This window comes from Magnolia sinica, chromosome 7, assembly GCF_029962835.1.
Source record: "Magnolia sinica isolate HGM2019 chromosome 7, MsV1, whole genome shotgun sequence".
Classification (NCBI taxonomy): Eukaryota; Viridiplantae; Streptophyta; class Magnoliopsida; order Magnoliales; family Magnoliaceae; genus Magnolia; species Magnolia sinica.
In genome coordinates, this window is record NC_080579.1 from 54844424 (window position 1) to 54854509 (window position 10086).

At 43.1% G+C, this 10086-nt stretch overlaps 1 non-coding gene across 1 annotated transcript; it reads left to right on the top strand.

Moving 5' to 3' along the window:
- Positions 1-9741: 9741 nt before the first annotated feature.
- On the top strand, positions 9742-9849 carry LOC131252246 (small nucleolar RNA R71). Its single transcript, XR_009174281.1, has one exon. It is a non-coding gene; the product is annotated as a small nucleolar RNA R71 (small nucleolar RNA).
- The last annotated feature ends 237 nt before the right edge of the window (positions 9850-10086 follow it).

Consider the following 10086-nt stretch of genomic DNA (forward strand, 5'->3'; position numbering starts at 1 on the left):
TACTGGTGTTGGACCAACACCTGTAATTCCACCTATGGCTCCTCTAGTCACGCCTTCGGTTCCTGAACCGAACCGTGCATCTGCGTCGATGTCGCATGCATCTTCGTCTGCTCCGCCTCCCGATAGGTTTGAGCAGATAATGTTGTTGATGCAGCACCAGCAGCAGTAGCAGTTTCTGTCTTCCATGGCTCGCATCTTTGCTCAGTCGGTGGGGGCGACTCCACCTGCTTCACCTATGCACCCATCTGGGAGCGCTAGTGCGAGCGGCACTTTTGAGTGATTCCAGCGCTTACGACCTCCCACATTTGCGGGTTTTCATAGACCCAAGGAGGCCGAGTATTGGATTGATCGCATCTCTAAGATGCTGAGACCGCTGCACTGCTCTGAAGTTGAGTAGGTCAAGCTTGCCTCCTTCATGTTTGAGAAGGAGGCCAGTCTATGGTGGGATAGTGTTCTTCACACTGTTGAGGAAGGGTATGAGTGGTCGTGGCAGGCGTTTGAGGCACGCTTCCACGAGAAGTATTTTCCGGTTACGTACCGACACGAGAAGGAGAGTGAGTTCCTTCACCTCCGCCAGGGAGGGATGTCGGTGACAGAGTATGAGAACCGGTTCACTGAGCTAGGTCGCTATGCTCCCTTGATTCTGAGCGATCAGTCGATGAGGGTACGACATTTTTCTGAGGGATTGAGGCCTGAGATCCGATCGAAGATGTGTTATGCTAGCATTTCTTCCAATGCGGAGTTGGTGAGCATGTCCTTGAGAGCTGAGCAGGACGGGGACAGGTCGTCCCGTATGCAAGCACCTATGGTTCCTAGGCCGCGACCTGACTTTCAGAGTGCACCATTTCTCGGCAAGAGGCCGCGGGCAGATTCTCCTCCGAGGCGTTCAGCGCCGCCCGCTTAGCAGGTGCGAGCTGATCTTCGCTATTCGTACTGTGGGAAGATGGGGCATTTGGATCGTACTTGCTTTTCGCGTATGTGGGATAGTGGATTTACTCCACTGCAGAGGATCAGCCGTCCGATGCCTCAGGTTATATCACCTCCACCTCTTCGTTCAGCGCCAGCTCATCCATCCTTCAGACCTTCTGTACCTAGCTTCAGGCCACCTCAGCGGCCCATGGTTCCTCCGCCGAATCGTCAGCAGCAGGCTCGAGTTCATACGCTCTCAGCTAAAGCGCCTGTGGCTGACTTGGTATCGAGATCCTTCGAGGTTACAGCTCACATTGAAGGTATTCCCATTTCTATGTTGGTGGATACAGGGTCCACTACCTCTCTTATATCATATGCAGCAGTTAGGCGTCTGAGTTTGAAGATGTGTTTGAGTCGATTCATGGATTACCTCCTCAGCGTGAGATTGATTTTACTATCAATCTCATGCCTGGTGCGGCGCCCATTTTTTTGCCCACCTATCGTAGCCTCCGAGTGAAATGGAGGAATTCAGGAAGCAGATAGATGGTTTGTTGAATTTGGGTTTTATTCGGCCTAGTGTGTCTCCTTGGGGAGCACCTGTCCTATTTATTAAGAAGAAAGATGGTTCCTTGCGATTATGTATTGATTATCGCAGGTTGAATCTGGTGACTGTGAAGAATAAGTACCATTTGCCTAGGATCGATGATTTATTTGATCAGTTGAAGGGGGCACGGTACTTTTCGAAGGTTGATCTGCAGTCAGGGTATCATCAGTTGCGCGTCAAGAATGAGGACGTACGAAAGACCGCTTTCAGGACTACTTTTGGCCACTATGAGTTCCTTGTGATGTCGTTCGGTCTTACGAATGCACTAGCCATGTTCAGGAATCTGATGAACAGAGTGTTTCGGCCATTCTTGTTCCAATTCGTCATTGTCTTTATCAATGACATCTTCATTTATTATGTGAGTCGGGAAGAGCACGAGGAGCACTTAAGAGCGGTCTTGGATACTCTCAGGAAGAATCAGCTTTTTGCGCAGTTCAAGAAATGTGATTTCTGGAAAGAGGAAGTCAAGTTCCTGGGACATGTGGTGTCCAAGGAAGGGATAGCTGTCGATCTTGCTAAGGTAGCTGCAGTTCAGGACTGGAAGCAGCCTGGTTCAGTTACTGAGGTAAGAAGCTTTCTGGGTCTAGCAGGCTATTATCGACGCTTCATACGAGACTTCTCGAAGATAGCCAGACCGTTGTCTCAGTTGACATGGAAAGATTTGAAGTTTGCTTGGAATGAGAGAGCGGAGATAGCTTTTCAAGAGCTGAAGGACAAGTTGACGTCCGCCCCTGTGCTAGTATTACCAGAGCAAGGGGTTAAGTATATTATATATACTGACGCCTCTCACGTTGGCCCGGGTTGTGTCCTTATGCAGAAAGACAGGGTGATTGCTTATGCTTCGAGACAGTTGAGGAAACACGAAGAAAATTACCCTACACACAACCTGGAGTTGGCAGTTATCATTTTCGCATTAAAGCTCTAGAGACATTACCTCTACGGAGAGGAGTTCGAGCTCTTTTGCGACCACAAGAGCCTTAAGTATATTTTCATGCAGCGTGACTTGAATATGAGGCAGCGCCGATGGATGGAAACATTGAAAGACTTTAAGTTCGATGTTTCTTACCATCCGGACAAGGCGAACTTTATGGTAGACGCGTTCAGTCGCAAGAAGGCTATAGAGTTTATGGCTCCGCTAATGATAGCAGAATGGGACATGTTAGAGTTTGTGTGAGACTTTGAGCAGAAACTTAAGGTGGAAGAGTCGTATGAGGTTATCACACACATTTGTGTACAGTCCCTCGTTGACGAAGGATCGTTGCAGCTCAGGCAGATGATGAGCTTTTGTCGAAGATGAGAAAGCGGGTTGGTACAGATGAGAACTCCGAGTGGAGTGTTGGTTCAGTTGGGGGTCTACGATTTCGTGGCCGGTTATGTGTCCCAGACATTCATGACTTGAGACGGGAGGTTCTCGAGTTAGCCCATAGTTCTAAGCTTGCGATGCATCCAGGTAGCACGAAGATGTATCAAGATATGAGAAGATCTTATTGGTCGGACAACATGAAGGTTCATATTGATGAGTTTGTATCTCGTTGTCTCACGTGCCAGCAGGTCAAGGCAGAGCATCGCCGACCTCCTGGGCTGCTTCAGCCCATGCCCATAGCAGAATGGAAGTGGGACTTCTTCTCTATAGATTTTATTTCAGGGTTGCCGAGAACGAAGAAGGGACATGACTCTATTTGGGTGATCGTCGACCGATTGACGAAGTCGGCTCATTTCTTACGGATTAGAGTCACAAACTATGCAGACGAGTTGGCTAGGTTGTATATCAAGGAAATTGTACATCTGCATGGAGTTCCCTTGGAGATTGTGTCTGACAGAGACGCGTTTCACATCTACCTTCTGGACACATATCCAGGAAGCAAAGGGTGTGAAATTGAAGTTTAGCACCGCATTTCATCCGCAGACAGATGGGCAGACAGAACGTGTGAATCAGATTCTGGAAGACATGTTGCGAGCTTGTGTTTTGGATTTCAAGGACAGTTGGGATGATTGTCTCCCTTATGCAGAGTTCGCGTATAATAACAGTTTCCAGGCGAGTATTGGCATGGCTCCCTACGAGGCATTGTATGGTCGCCCATGCAGAGCACAGCATTGCTGGGGTAGAGGTTGGTGAGCGTAATTTGATTGGCCTGGAGTTGGTGCAGGCTACTTCAGAGAAAGTTGACATTATTCGACGTCGACTTCTGACAGCCCAGAGTAGGCAGAAGAGTTATGCTGATATGAGGTGGCGACCGCTTGAGTTTGAGGTTGGAGACCATATATTTTTTAAGGTTTCCCCTATGAAGGGAGTTCTGCGGTTCGTAGCTCACGCCGAAATTTATTGGCCCATTTCAAATTCTGGATCGAGTGGGAGCGGTAGCATACCGCCTTGCTTTGCCCACACCTCTTGCGGGCATGCATAACGTATTTCATGTTTCTATGCTGAAGAAGTACGTTCCTGATCCTTCGCATATTATCAGTTGGGAGCAGGTGGAGTTGAGCGAGGATGCCACATATGTACTGCGACCGACGCGTATCCTAGACAGGAAAGAGCAGGTATTGCGTAGCAAGGTCATCCCTCTTGTGAAAGTTCTATGGACACATCATAGTGAAGAAGAGGCTACTTGGGAAACTAAAGCTGAGGTCAGAAAGAGCTACCCTCAGATCCTTAAGGAATATGAGAAGGTACGAATTTTGAGGATGAAATTTTCTTTAAGGGAGGTAGATTGTAATGACCTGGAAAATTTTGTGCCAAGACCCGAGTACTACCTCTATTTTCTTTAGAAGCTAATTGTGGGGTAATTAGCGCTAAACTCGATTGCTTGTAAAATTAGCATCAATCACTTTAAATTTGATCTGTATGACTCAAAACTTGTAGAATCATTAGCGCTATGGTACTTTGAAATCTGGGATTCAACGTTAAATCCAGTTGCTCTTAGGAATTTTTAGAAGATTTGGATCGGCGTCGAAAGTCCGATAGCGATGATCTTAGACAGTTATGGTCACTATGTTGGACTTGACCATCACCTCAAAAATCAAGTTCAGATGATATTCTGAGTCGATTTGATTGAGTCCTGAGTGAAGAGTGTGAGAACAGTGAGAAATTAAATGTGATTTTATGAAATCTGAGTCGTGTCACTTACGCGATGATTTTAAGCAATCTGACCGTTGGATTCTGACCCAATTTCACCCTCGGATCAGGGAAGATGGCCCAGGCATGCTTTAATGCTTGTGGACCTGATCGAGTTTCGGTGATCGTTGAATTGAGTGTGGTCTGCCACGACTGATCTGTAAAGCCGATCGGTACGAAAACTTAGCCTGACCTAGATCCATGGTCAGTGAACTTAAGTCCGACCGCACCTGGAAAAAGGACCACCGGAAGTGTTTCGTTGGATCAAGAGAGGCCTGACTTGGTTATAACCTAAGTATACCGTGGCCCTGGGGCTATTTTCATCAATGTTAGGCTTATATATAGACCTTAAAACCCTCACTCTCTTTTCCATACGAATTTCCTAACCCTAGCTAAGAAAGAGAGGAAAAGAGAGATAAAGTGAGAGAGAAGTTGGTGAATCATTTTTAGATTCTTTCCTGTTACTCTACATCCTTAAACCATCACCTTTGAATCATTATTCCGGCGATTCTAAGTTCATCCTTGGGTAAGTTAATCTAACCCTAATCTATTTTAGAGCTTAGAAGAGTCTATGTGTTGATGTAGCTCATTTCTATTCTTGTCTTAGGTTATCTTGTCGCCGTTGACGAAGACATATCGTCTAAATCAGTTCGGTGTGCTTTTTCTGGTTTAAGGTGCGGACTATATTCGTATAGGTTATGGTTTTCAAGGCTTTCAATGTCAGTTAATGATTTATTCTTGTTGTGGGTGCAATTTCACATGCCAAATGCTATGTTTATTTTGTGTTCCTGATATGCATGTGTTATTTGAGATTTGTGTATTCTATGTATATGTAGGAAGTACCGTGTACATATAAAATATGAACATATGATTGCCATGATTATTTGTCGTGTACTTGTGCTAATTGTATGTGTGTCAACTCCTTGGCAAAAGGAATTGTCCAAATGCGTGTATTTCAACATGCGTCATGTATGTTGCACTATGAAGTCTAAGTGTTTGTAGAAATGTCTGAATGGTTTAAAGTGCAATATATTATCCTATTTGAGGGCATTGAGAAGCGATTCTCAACTCTCCTATTGGTGTGTATGATTTCCTACGTGCATGTCATATTCTTTGTTGTTTAATTTCAAGTATTACTTATGTGTAAATCCATGTTAAGTTGATATTCTGCAAATGCTCATATACTACATGATTTGAGTTGTGTTCCATTACTATTCTAACTTGTTGATATGAATATCTGTTGTAATGGAATGTGTTTGGGACTATGGAATAGTCCAGGAAATCGGTAATCGGCCTTGAGTTCGTGGCTGAGGTTGCTTTCGCCACGAAGGATGTGATTTGACTAACCCGAGTCGTATTAGAGTTGACGGCAGTGGTTTGGCCATACGGAGTGTTTGCACACTCTATGTCGTTTAACCCAATGTGCGCTCGTGCTAGTCGAGTTCGTCAAGTAACCCGATTGTCTGATGTATGTTCACCATGAATGGACGATATTGCTTGAATCTAAGGTACCAAACTTACCAGTGCAAATCCTATTAACCATTGTACCTGGATCCACTAAGACTCATGAGCCGGACAAGGTGGTATGGGACACCGTGGTCAAGCTGTCGGCCTACGCTGGGGTGACGAGCCTCCCCGTAATGACTAGTGGCAACCAAACTCGTGAGCCGATTATGGTGGTATGAGACACTATATTCGTGTTGTCGGCCTACATTGATTGGTGACGAGCCCTTTGTAGTGACCTCGAGCATACCTGGATACCGCATTGAGGTGATGAGCCTTATTGTAGTAACGAAGGTATGATAGGTGTGCATTGATTGGTGACGAGCCCTTTGCAGTGACCTAAAACTATATGATTGTATGAGATTGCCTAGGACTGACGACCCTAGAATGGATCACTGTGTGGAAATTAATATGAGAAAAGTACCTTAGCTTCCCAATCCTGCTGTGTGAAAAGGACTAATAACAACTTGTAATCATGCTCATACACTGCATTGCATGTGCCTGAAAGAGGTGGAACACTTGAGGACGGTTGTCATGCGTAACGTAAGAAGAAGACACTGAGGGTGTACAGGCGAGGGCATGCATCATCTACATACATCTTTGCACTAACAAGAGTAATTAGGACATGTTTGATTGTTCTGCTTTATCATTACTGCTTGATTGAATTGATAACATGTTAACCTTTGTTTTATTGTTCCACTGAGTTGATCACTCACTCCCACGTTCTGGGACGGTGTTTAAACACCCACCAGACTCTGTCTTAGATGCAGATATTGATGCGACCCCTGAGGCAGAGAAGGAGTTCAAGGATGATGAGGCTGCATTTTCTTTTATGCTGTTTTCAGGCGGGTTCTTGTGAGCCATGTGCTGATGTGCGGGGAATTCTGGGTTATTGTAATAGATGATGTCATTTAATACTTGTACTTTTGATAGCAACACCTGTAAGTATGACCTGGCATGTATACGTATTTCAGGGACTTGGACGTGTACAGTTTGTTTCGTTAAGTCTTTCGCTTGCATTCCTTCACTTATCCCTGAATTATGTTTACAGTTTGGATTAATCTATTCCATGGTTTATGTAATCATACAGACAACATACATCCATCATTAAATATGTTACATAAGTGATGTTTTGAAACTCATGAGCTGAGTTATGCTCGACCCCCGAATTTCAGGGCGTTACATCTTTAAGGGCTATCTCTATTTGATTGTAGCTTGAATACCCATCAAGGAAGCAGTAGTAAGAGTGACCAAGTAGCCTTTCTAAAATTTGATCCATGAAGGGTAAAGGAAAGTGGTCCTTCCACATGATGGTATTCAATTTTATATAGTCAATACACATTCTCTAACCAGTATTGACTCTAGTTGGTATGAGTTCATTGTCAGCATTGGCTATGATGGTGATTCTAAACCTCTTAGGAACCACTTGAGTTGGACTCACCCATTGACTATCGGATATAGGATATATGATACGCACATCTAACAACTTAAAGACCTCTCCTTTAACCACTTCTTTCACATTTGGATTTAATCGACTTTATAGTTGTCGGGAGGTTTTTGCATTATCCTCTAGATGAATGCAGTGAGTACAGATTAAAGGGTCAATTCCCTTGAGGTCCATAATCGACTATCCAAGGGCTCGTTTATGCTCAATGAGAGTGAAAATAAGCACACTCTCTTCTTATTTCTCAAGGTGGGAAGAAATCACCATCGAGTATGTCTCATTTTGACCTAAGTAGACATATTTGAGATCAGCGGGCAAGGGTTTCAGGTTAAGCTTCGGTGCTTTAATGCTAGACGGTAGAGGCACTACATCGGTTTGAAGCAATTTCTGAAATTGTGGCCTCCACTGATTAACTTCAAGTACCAGCGCAACATCAAGCATGACATCCATCTCTCAGATTGTGTCACCATCTAAATCAGGGAAGTGGGCCAAGCATGTCTCAAGAGGGTCAGAGTATAGAGTTAAGAGTGCTCTATCTTCCATGAAAGAATTGATCCTATTAATGTCATAGGTATCGTCATCATCCTCTGCTTTTTTGCTCATATTTAAAAAGATATTGAGCTCCAATGTTATATTTCTGAAAGATAAATGTATAATTTCATTCCTACAATTAATTATTTCATTTGATGTAGCAAGGAATGGACGACCAAGAATGATGGGAATTTGAGTGCTCACATCTACGATGGGTTGAGTATCCAAGACAATAAAATCTACATGATAGTAAAATTTATCAACCTGGACTAACACATCCTCAATCATCCCTCTTAGTACAACAACTAAGTGATCGACAAGTTATAATGTGGTCCGAGTGGGTTTCAATTCACCTAGACCCAATTATTCATATAGCGAGAAGGGAATCAAATTAACGCTCACTCCCAAGTCAAGAAGTGCATGCTTAATCTAGTGATTCGCAATTATACAGGAAATAGTTGGGCCACCATAATCTTTATATTTTTGTGGCACATCTTGCTTGAGGATGACACTCACCTTTTCTATCAGAAAAATTTCTTTTGAATACTCTGTCGTCTCTTGGTTGTACATAAATCTTTTAAAAATAGGCGTAAGAGGGGATTTGTTTCGCAGTGTTCAGTAGAGGGATGTTGACTTTCACTAGTTTCAACACCTCTAGAATATCCTGTGAGTTAGCTAGAGGTTTTAGTGTAATCAACCATTGAGGGAATGGTGCAATCAGCTTACTTTGAGGTTTCGGTTCTAACCCATGTGGAATAATGCTAGGTCTATCATTCTTATCTTCTTCCGGGTCCTTAGGTTTTTCAGCCCTCACCAGAATAGATTTGTCAATCGTCTTCTCACTCCTAAGAGTGGTGATAGACTTAGCCTACTCCATCTGATTTGAAGAGCTTGGGTTACTGATTTCATATTATTGTTTTGGGTTGGGGAGAGGCTGAGCTGGAAGGATCCCTTTCTCCCTAATTGATTTGTTCGTCTCAAGGCCTTGTATGGGGTTTGTAAGGTCTTGAAAGGCTTGTACCATACCCTAATTAAAAAGCTATTGGTTTTGTATATGTTTTAAGACCGTATCCTCTTGAGGTTTCCTTTGATTCAGAAATTGGTTAAGGATTCATTGAGGTAGTCATTTGTCCATTCCTCCAACTAGAATTTGGATGGTTCCTCCAACTTGAGTTATATGTATTTGAGGTGAGTCCACTGAACGGTCTTTGATAATTATTTATGGTATTTGATTGCTCATTCAATATCTCTTGAAAAGCAGGAATTATTAGGCAATTTTCAGTTGTATGTATGTTGCAAGCACAAATACCGCAAATAAGTTATGCATCCTTGTCAGGTTCTGCCTTCTTAAGTTCCATGGCCTCGACTTTTCTTGTGAGTTTGGTCATTCTAGCATTTATATCATCTTCCTCTTTTAAAACATAAACTCCTCCCCTTTCCTTTAATTAGGTAGGCTTAGAAGTGGTAGTTCTTAAGTAGGTATCCCATGATTGCACTTTTTTAACAAGTTTATCAAAATAATCTCACGCATCATCGGCTTCCTTGTTCATGAATTCCCCATTACATATCATCTCCACAAATTGGTGCATGGGTGAGGTCAATCCCTCATAGAAAAAGCTTGTTATATGCTATGTTTCGTAGCCATGTTGTGGACATGAATTTATGAGATCCTTAAATCACTCCCAACATTGAAAGAAGGTCTCATCCTCTTTTTGCGCAAAATTTATGATTGTATTCCTCAAGTTTATGATAGGGAAAAAACTTTTTAAGGAACTCCCTTGTCATCTCAGCCCATGTGCCAATGAACCGTGGTATTAAAGAATGTAACCATGACTTAGCCTTTTCTTTCAAAAAGAAAGAAAATAATTTCAGTCTAATTGTGTCCTCAGACACATTTGGGAAGTGTAATGTAGATATTATCTCATCAAACTCTTTCACATGCAAATATGGACTTTCATATTCTAAACTATGAAACTTAGGGAG